The sequence below is a fragment of the Vulpes lagopus genome, chromosome 4 (assembly GCF_018345385.1).
Source record: "Vulpes lagopus strain Blue_001 chromosome 4, ASM1834538v1, whole genome shotgun sequence".
NCBI classification, from domain to species: domain Eukaryota; kingdom Metazoa; phylum Chordata; class Mammalia; order Carnivora; family Canidae; genus Vulpes; species Vulpes lagopus.
In genome coordinates, this window is record NC_054827.1 from 107,471,971 (window position 1) to 107,481,979 (window position 10,009).

Sequence of the window (10,009 nt, forward strand, 5' to 3'; positions counted from 1 at the left end):
AATAAATAAATAAAATCTTAAAAAAAAAAAAGATTTGTGATTCCTTTAAACCTTGTTCCTAGTAGTAGTATTTGGTCCCTGAAATTAGAAAATTAACTCTTTATAGTGATCCTCCAAAAGCTGCTCTGTCCAGCTCTTGGGCCTGCAAATTCTCACTGAGGGAAAAGTGGTTTTTCCATAGGTCAATGGCTGGGAGCTGTAGTGGCTGCAGCTGGCAGGTAAGACCGTGCTGGTCTCTTGGTGACATCATCCTGGCAGCTTGAAATTGGCCACCATGGGAATATTTATGTCTCAGCAATAGGTAAAGCTATAGATCCAAGGTTTGCCCCTGGGAACCTGGTTGTTAAATATTTATCTGCACAGGCTGTGACCCTATCGCAGAAGCCCTGATGGGAGGAGCCCAGAGAAGGCACATTGCTCCTCCCAGGTTGCCTGGTGTGATGTGCCTGGACTCTGAAGCCCCTTAGTGGCCTTGGGCTAAAATATTTCAACAACCTTCCTCTCTTAAATCAGATTGTAAACAAGGGCCGAGTCACGGGTTTTTCTTGGGTGAGTCTGCTTAGTATTGCACAAGCATTTCTGGAGCAAGGGGGAAACTGAGCAGTTCGGGGAGCTATCTTCCCCCCGTGAAGAAACTTGCATTGAAAAGGAAAGGGAATAGGGTCACCTGGGTGGCTCAGTGGTTGAGCATCTGCCTTTGGCTCCGGTTGTGATCCTGGGGTCCTGGGGTGAGTCCTGCATTGGGTTCCCCACGGGGAGCCTGCTTCTCCCCCTGCCTATGTCTCTGCCTCTCTCATGAATAGGTAAAATCTTTTTTTTTTTTTAAAGGAAGGGGAATTATTATTTTAGATTATTTATTTATTCATGAGAGGCACAGAGAGAGGGAAAGGCAGAGACACGGGCAGAGGGAGAAGCAGGCTCCATGCAGGGAGCCCGATGTGGGACTGGATCCCTGGACTCCAGGATCACGCCCTGGGCAGAGGGCAGGCGCTAAACCGCTGAGCCACCCAGGGATCCCAGGAAAGAGAATGAAAGGAGCAGAGGGTCATATTCTTCGCTGATAGGACCTGTCTGTGGCCCACTGTATTTTGGGAGTCAGGAACACCAAAACATTTTTTTTTAGACCTTTTTAAAGGGGTAGAATATTATAGAAAGTCTCTCCCTTGAGGGCTAGCTGTAAAGTCAGGCAGTGGAGGAGAGGGGCATTTTTCACCATGGAGTTCATTCATTCAACAAACCTGTAGTAAGTGCCCAGCTCAGTAGTTTTCACAGCTGCAACAGAATCACATGGGAAGCTTACAAATCTACCTCCGTTTAATCTGCTGCGGTTCGGGTGTGTGATACACTGAATAATGTCACACCCCGTGGAAGACATCCTAATCTCTGGAACCTGTGAATGTTACTTCATCTGGCAAAAAATATATATATAAGAAAAAAAAAAATCAAACCAAACCCTTGCAGATGGGATTAAGTTAAGGACCTTGTGTTGGGGAGATTTTGGATTGTCAAGGTGGTCCCTACATGTCATCATACATATGCCCATAAACAGGAGACAGAAGAGTATGTGACTACAGAGACAGAGGCATGGAACAGATCTTCCTTTTGAGGCTCCAGAAAGCACAGCCCTACCCACGTGTTATTTTTGCCCTGCTAGCCTCCAGAAGTATGAGGGAACAAATTTCTGTTGTTTTAAGTCATCTAGTTTGTGGGAATTTGTCACTGCAGCTCTAGGAAACTAATACAAAGTAGAACCAAACTTGTTTTGAAGTGTGTGTGTGGCACTTTATATGATTTTAGCAGACACAGTTGTCCATACCAGAGATGACAAAGATCAGGTGATACCTTTTTTTAAAAAAAGATTTTATTTATTTATTTATTGGAGAGAGAGAGAGTGAGCAGGGGCAGGTGCAGAGGTAGAGGAAGCCCGATGTGGGACTCAATCCCAGGACCCTGGGATCATGATCTGAGCTGAAGGCAGATTTCTTAACCGACTGAGTCACCCCCCGCACCCCAGAGGATAATATCTTGACTCAGTCACTGCCTCGCAGTCACTGGTTTCCCAGTGAGTCTGGAGCCCCGGAATCTATATTTTGTAACAAGTGAAGGCAAACCCTTGTGTGATTCTGAATCATGGGTATTTGCAAGTCCATCTGTCTGCTGTGTATTATGATAGACACTGAAGATGCAAACAGGGTAAATACCTCCCTGTTCTCAAGGAGCCTACAATCTGGCAAGGAGTAAGATAATTTCAGTAGAGCCTGTTCGCTGAGTATTAAGTAATAATACTGGTTTCCTTATGCTAAGTGCCATATCTATATGCCATCTCTCCTGATCTGCCAAAAACAATTCCAGGAAGAAGGTAATAATATCCCCTCAGAAAAAAATAGCCTTAGCAGCTTAATCAACTAGTTCTGTTTGACCCAGCTGGTAAGTAGAGAGGCAGGATTGCTGGGGAAAATGCTGAGTCAGGCTTCCCAGGCATGAGCCACTGGCAAGGGCCAGCTGGGAACTACCTGTTTAGGGTGCTTGGGATGTGGGGTGATGGAGCATCGAGAAAGGACGAGAGGCAGAAAAGTGGGCACTGTGTCCTCACACTGGGGCAGGTTCGCTTCTCAACTGTGGTGCTGCAGGGTCCCCCTCAACTCCTGGAAGAAGGACCCCGAGAAGCTCAGAGTTTGGTCAGAGCAGTGCTGGGCCACTGGGCTACTAAGGGGGGGGGGGACCTCTGTCTTCCTACCTTTATGTCCATGGCATTCCTGTGGCTTTCTACATTTTAGAGTTGATAAGCCCACTGGAAGGGAAGGCCTTTCGGCTGTAGGGCTCTCCAACCCAAGTTATTGTGCAAAGCATCCAATTAGTCACCAGCAGTGTTTTAAGTCATTATCAGCTGTTTTACGAAAAAAAAAAAAACAAAAACAAAAACAAAAAAAACAAAAAAAACCAAAACCCAGCTCCTCAACCCAAACCCTATAGTTTATAGCAAATCTAAGAAAATGGCATTATAGGGCTACTTTTGCCTGGGGCAGAAGAACAAACGATAAATGGGAGGGATTAAGGTCTCTGCTAAACAAACAGCAGAACGGGGTGCTGGCACTTTGCATATCTTTTACCCCACACAGCAACTGTGTGTTATTGATTGATTGATTGATTGATTGATTGATTGTGGGATGCCTGGGTGGCTCAGTGGTTGAGCATCTGCCTTTGGGGCAGGGTGTGATCCTAGTGTCTTAGGATGAATCCCGCATAGGGGTCCCCCCGCAAGGAGCCTGCTTCTCCCTCTGCCTACGTCTCTGCCTCTGTGTCTCTCATGAATAAACAAATAAAAAATCTTTAAGAACTCTTCTTCAGAGCCCTCAATCTACCCGGCCATGCTGGCCCCTCCATGTGGTCCGAGCTGGAGGCTGCTTATGTGAGGAGGTGTCTGGAATGCTAACACTCAGGTTTCTGGAGCAGCCTATTTGAACAGCCCCCCTAAGCAATTAGAGGTCATTAAAGGCTACAACCTCTTCTCTAAGAGTGAATTTGGGAGAATGACCAATTTGCTGCAAAGGGAATGGAATCACATCCTTCCTATAATCCTATTATTATCTCTCAGTTCTATTCTTCTTCTTCTTTTTTTTTTTTTTTTTTGCTTTGATTCTTTGGAGACCTTCCCTTATCTCTCTCGTGACCTCTGTAGATTTCTAATACCCCCTCAGCATCTCTCTCTGTCCTTGACCTGTGGCTGGTCTTCATCCACATTGGCTTGGCTGCTTTTCCAGGTGTTACTCCAAGGTGATTTCACCCTCGCCCAATTGACTCAATGTAGTTCTGTCTTTGAACTCTAGACTCAAATGTTTCTTTCCCTTCTGGATGGTTCTGCCTGGATATCTCAAAAACCCCTCACAGTCAGTGTGTCTAACACTGAACTCATGACTCCCCACTACCCAACCACTATTTGAGATCCTCTTCCCCCTCCTGCCTCAGTTTATCTTCCATCTGCTGTCCTGTCTGAGCTGGATGCTTGGGAGCCATCTCTGCCGCCTCCCTTCCTTGTACCACCACCCCTGGTATCCCCCGCCCCCCATCCTGTTCCTTCATCCTCACTGCCCCCACCCTGATCCAAGGTTCCTCCTTCCTTCCCAGAACCAGAGATGGTTCTCCAGCTGGTCTCCCTGTACCCACCTGGCTACCCTTCAGTCGAATCCCTGGAACAGATCCAACCCTGTCAGAATGCAAATCTGACCTTGTCAAAGGCAAATCCAATTTAACCACCCAGCTCTCTCCCCTCCCAGGATGTAGAGAACCCAACAGTCATCTCCTATTGCCATTTGGATCTAGACCCAAATCCCACTGAATGATCAAGGCTGGTGAAGCCCTGCATGACCTGGCTCCAGCTCATCCTCCAGGATGGGCAGCTCCAATGCTGCTGCCCTGCACTTTGGGCTCCAGCCTCATGGACTTGGTGTTCTCCGGTTTACCTGGGAGCCTCCGACAGCCTCTTCCCTTTGTCTGAGTGCTCCCTTCCCTCCCCCCACCCATGAACTCCTGTTCTTTGGACCTTAGCTCCCCCTTCTTGGCCTCATCTCTCTTTAGGGATGGTTTCCTCCCCAGCAGCGTGACTCTCCCCTTGTGCAGTATCACAGCATCTGTGATGGTTTACTGTTCGGATTTTTTGTCCATTTCCTCACCTAGAACTAAAGGTTTGTGGACAGGGACTCTGTCTTCCTTTGCTGATCCTTGTACTGTAACCGTGATGCTAGACACATAACAGGCATTGAATAAGTATTTTCTGAATGAATGAATGAGTACTGATTGACAAAGCACTCAGTCCCAAGAACCACTGTTAATAACTAATTACTCAGCGCCATGATCGCCATCTTGTGGTGGCTGATGTTATTATATTGTTGGGCCTATGGTCGCTGACTGCCTTTCACGGTTGGCAAGATCTGTTGCTGTGCTCCTGGCATAGAAGGAACTCAATATATGAATAATAGATACTTGTTCCGTGCTTGCTTTGTTTCAAGCATTGTAGTAGGCACAACACTGCCTGCTTGATACCTGAGCAAAGCTGCCTTTCCAAGGTCAGGAGCTAGAGACAAGACCCTTCATTCAACACCGTGCACCAGAGCCTTTATTTATTTGTTTGTTTGTCTGTTTACTTATTTACTGTGCCCCACTGCTTCTGTGTTTCCAGCGTTTCTGCCACTTATGATATGAAATGTATTCATAAGAAGACTGGAATTGTAGTGCTTGCAGAGGCCTGAACAAAACTCTGTTTAATGGCAGGAAGCATATTTTGTAACTAGGGAGGATACTCTGGGGCTCCTCAGATTTCAGTAAAATGTCTGAACTCCCAGAGGAATATTTACTGGTTATTCAATAAATGAGGACCTGTGAGTGTTCTCATTTCCAGGGCTCCCGGACATTTTTGGCTACCCTGTGTTTCTGGATGGTGCACAGATGGTTTTTCGAGGCATGTATTTCTTAAGCTTTTTGACTTTATGGCCTAGAAAGCTCTGGTCTTTAAGTCTCTACAAAGTTTCAGATCTTTCATGGGGTACATTTTTTTTTTAACATTCTTCCTAAAGCTCATTTGAAATCTATGGTATACATTAATTATATGTACACAGGCCACCAAATATATTTTTTAAGATCTTATTTATTTATTCATGAGAGACAGAGAAAGAGAGGCAGAGACACAGGGAGAGGGAGAAGCAGGCTCCATGCAGGGAGCCCGATGTGGGACTCGGTCCCGGGACTCCAGGATCACGCCCTGGGCCAAAGGCAGGCGCTCAACCACTGAGCCAGCCAGGCGTCCTGCCTCAAATGTTTTTTAAAGCAAGGTAGAAAAAATAAATAAATAAATAAATAAATAAATAAAGGTAGAACATACATAAAATTTATGAGACAGTTGTACTTTGCATTATGTTCATGACAAGTTTATGCAAATAGATTTTAGGTGGGGCAGGTAAATTTGATCATATATTTATTTTTAAGGTGTAATTTATTTATTTGAGAGAGAGAGAGAACATAAGCGGGGGTGGGGTGGAGTGGGGTGAGGTGAGGGGCAGATGGAGAGGGAGAAGCAGACTCGCTGAGCAGGGAGCCTGACGAGGGGCTTGATCCTAGGACCCTGAGATCATGGCCTGAGCTGAAGGCAGATGCTTAACCAACTGAACCACCCAGGTGCCCCTTGATCGTATTTTCAATGTCAAGTAAACTAAAATAAAAGGAGCCAGAGTGTTAACTTTTATTGGCAAGTTGGGTGGAGGTATAATAAACGTACTATTTAAAAGACACCAGGGCACCTGGGTGGCTCAGTTGGTTAAGCATCCGACTCTTTTTTTTCTTTTTTTAAAGATTTTATTTATTTATTCATGAGAGACACACAGAAAGAGAGAGAGAGGCAGAGAGACACAGGCAGAGGGAGAAGCAGGCTCCAGGCAGGGAGCCTGATGTAGGACTCGATCCCGGGACTCCAGGATCATGCCTTGGGCCAAAGGCAGGCGCTAAACTGCTGAGCCATCCAGGGATCCCCAGCATCCGGTTCTTGATCTCATCTCAGGTTTTGACTTGAGGGTGTTGAGTTCAAGCCCAGCATGAACAAGGGGCAGGGCAGAGGGAGAAGAAGCAGACTCCCCACCAAACAGGGAGCCCAATGTGGGGCTTGATCCTGGGACTCTGGGATCATGACCTGAGCTGAAGGCAGTAACTAACTGAGCCACCCAGGCATCCTATAGAGAATGGTTTTAAACTTGAACTTGCATCGGAATTACCTGTGCTTGTTAAAGCATAGATTTCCAGGGCCCACCCCACAAAGTTTCTGACTCAATGGAGCTAGGAGAGAGTCTGAGAGTTTGCATCTTAACCAGCTCCCAAGTGATGCTGGTGTGGCTAGTCCAGAGACCACACCTTGAAAACTACTAGAGCAGTGAATTATACACCCTGATTTACTTCAGTCTGTTTCCTTTCAGTCTTTTCTGGACAGGTCAAGATTCACCAAGCCTTTGGAGGAAAGCAGCAAGGAGAGAGTCTTTTTCAGCTTTGGTCTCCATCCAGCTTCCACATGGAAGCCAGAGCCCTCCTACCATACAAGTCAGGTGGTTGATGTGCTGTGTAAACCTTTCAGGATAATTATTTATTCTTACAGAACAAAATCTTCCCTTTAGTGAGTTGCCAGAGGTCTTTATATATGGTTCCTCTTTACCTCTCCATCCTTTCTTCTCTAGTGTGGCATTTTGATTTCTCACATCCCGAACTTTCTGCTTAGAATTTCCTTGCATCATTTCTTTGCTTACTTAATTCCTTTTTGTCTTCCAGAACCTGAGGATAAATCTGTACATAATTCTCCGATTCTGGCACACATGGGTTTATTGAATGATTGAACAAATGCATGAATGAATAAGTGAATACAGAAGAATACAGAAAATGGTTTTCTAAAAATTGTGGTAACATACACGTAACATACAATTTACGAGGTACAGTGGAATCATACAGCATTTGTCCCTTTGTGATGGGCTTGTTTCACAAAGCATAATGTCCTCAGGGTTCATTTGTGTTGTTGTATGCGTCCAAATGTCCTTTTTAAAAGGTTGAATAATATTCAATTACTGCCTTTTGTTTATTCTTTCATACGGAGAATAGATTTTTGTACAAGACTTAATTTACACCATTGTTTGAGGTAGCAAAAGATTGGAAGCCATTTCAATGTCTATAGGTGGGGGATTGGTGGTATAAAGTAGGCATGACCTCACAGTGGAATAAGGAAGAATGGGGCTTCTCCCATACTGGCATAGAACAGTCACCAAAATAGAATATCTCCTTTTGGTATAATACCACCCCCCCAAAAAAAAATCCAAAACAAGGTATGTATACATGCTTTCCATAGGTGCCAGAGACTGTGGGGGAGGGAACGAGATAATATACTTTTTTCTGTACTCTTTTATAGCTTTCACATTTTGTACCAGGCATTATGTATTTCCTATTAAAAAATGTTGAAAAGAATGCAAATAACCTGTCTAGAGGGAAAAGTAATTAATTTCCTGCAGATCTTACATAAGGAGGGATGCTTTATGCTTATAAATAATTATTAAATTAAATCAGTAAGAAAAACTTAAACTAAATTAAACTTGGTTGGTTAATTCTCTTGACTCTCTGTAGAGATTAACAGTGGATCTGATTCTCTGACTACCCCTGGGGATTTTTAATAACCAAATCTTATCAACAGTTTAGGGATCAAATGTTGCAGTACTCAGAAGCTGATCTGACTCAGAAGCTCTGTCCAAATGAATTTAAGGACAAAGCCTTGACCTGATTCTTCTGAGCAGCTGTTCTGGTGAAGGCTTCTGAGTGACGACTCCTTCCAAAGCAGTCTAAAGCAGTAAGGAAGACTGCTTTCAGATGAATTTGATAGCCTTGTCTGGATAGATGCTTATGTCTAGGTCCAAAGGGGCTGGTGTCTCCAGATCAGGAGCCAAGAATAGGCCTTCCCCTAGAATGAATGTTTGTTGATAACAAAAGGATCCGAGCAAATCACCATCCTTTGCATTATAGTCTCCTCAGTGCCAGAGCTATGCAAACATACCTGCCTGTCTTTTACCTAAATTTCACCCCATTCAAAACTGTGAGATTATACAGTCCTGGCTCTCACATGTCAGATCATGCTGATACCTTAACAAGGTGGCAGATGTGCCCAGGACATTTGTTATCAGTAACAAATAATTTTTTTTCAAATATTCCTGTTAATAAAAAAGTATTCGTAAAAAAATAAAAATAAAAAAAAATAAAAAAGTATTCGTAATGTTCATGGTTTCTGAAAAAATTGGCTTGGAAATTCTGCTGTATAACCAATGTTACTGTGATGACTCTGGATATCACTAATATTTGACACAGATAGCACAAGCAGGAGGAGTGGCAGGCAGAGGGAGAGAGAAGTAGACTCCCTGCTGAGCAAGGAGTCTGCTGCTGAGCTGCAGGGCTCAACCCAGGGATCATGACCTGAGCCAAAGGCAGATGCCCAACCTCTGAGGCTTTCAAGACTCCCTTCCTGACTGTTTTAGTGGCTGCCCTTCCCCACTGCATTATCATTGCTGGTTTATGTTCGCTGGACTTTGAACTCCTCTGAGCAGTGGGTCTCAAGCTCCTCCAGCATGTGACAGCATCACTTGGAGGGCTTGTTGAGGCAGAGTGTTGGGCCCCACTCCATAGTTTCTGATTCGTTAGGTAAGGGGTAGACCTGAGAATTCCTCAACAAGCTCCCAGTTGATGCTGATGGTGCTGGTCTGGAGGCTGCACCTTGAGGACCCCTGCTCTAGGGGAAAGGACTGGGCTTTCTTTCTCCATTTCTGTATCCATAGCATCTGGGCCATCCTGAGACACAGTCAATAGTCAGCAAGTAGTGGTGTTGAGTGATTGAGTGCATTCAAAGATAGGTGCAGTGGGTTCTGCGCACCATGGCTGTTTCCAGTAATACACCAGGGGGAACCTGAACACCTGGGGGTTTATTGATGATAAAGATTGTTGGGGGAGGAGGCAGTGCCTGGCACACAAGGGAGCTCAGTGAGTATGTGAAATCAGGAATGTACAAATGTCTTTTTATTCAAAAATACAAAATAAATTATCTGTAGGCATGGACAATGACCAGTAAACCATTATATGTTGTCAACTGAAACCGGTAACTAATGGTTATAGCGATCTTCTTAAGCATCAGCCAGTCTTTTCTTTACTCATTTCCTTCAACTGACTTCTCTGAAGTTATGGTTGAGGAACACAGCCTTGAGCTTCCTCTCACAGTTCATTAAGAATGGTAAAGCAGGGATCCCTGGGTGGCGCAGTGATTTGGCGCCTGCCTTTGGCCCAGGGCGCGATCCTGGAGACCTGGGATCAAATCCCACGTCGGGCTCCCGGTGCATGGAGCCTGCTTCTCCCTCTGCCTGTGTCTCTGCCTCTCTCTATCTCCCTGTGTGACTATCATAAATAAATAAAAATTAAAAAAAAAAAAAAGAATGGTAAAGCACTATTCTAGGAA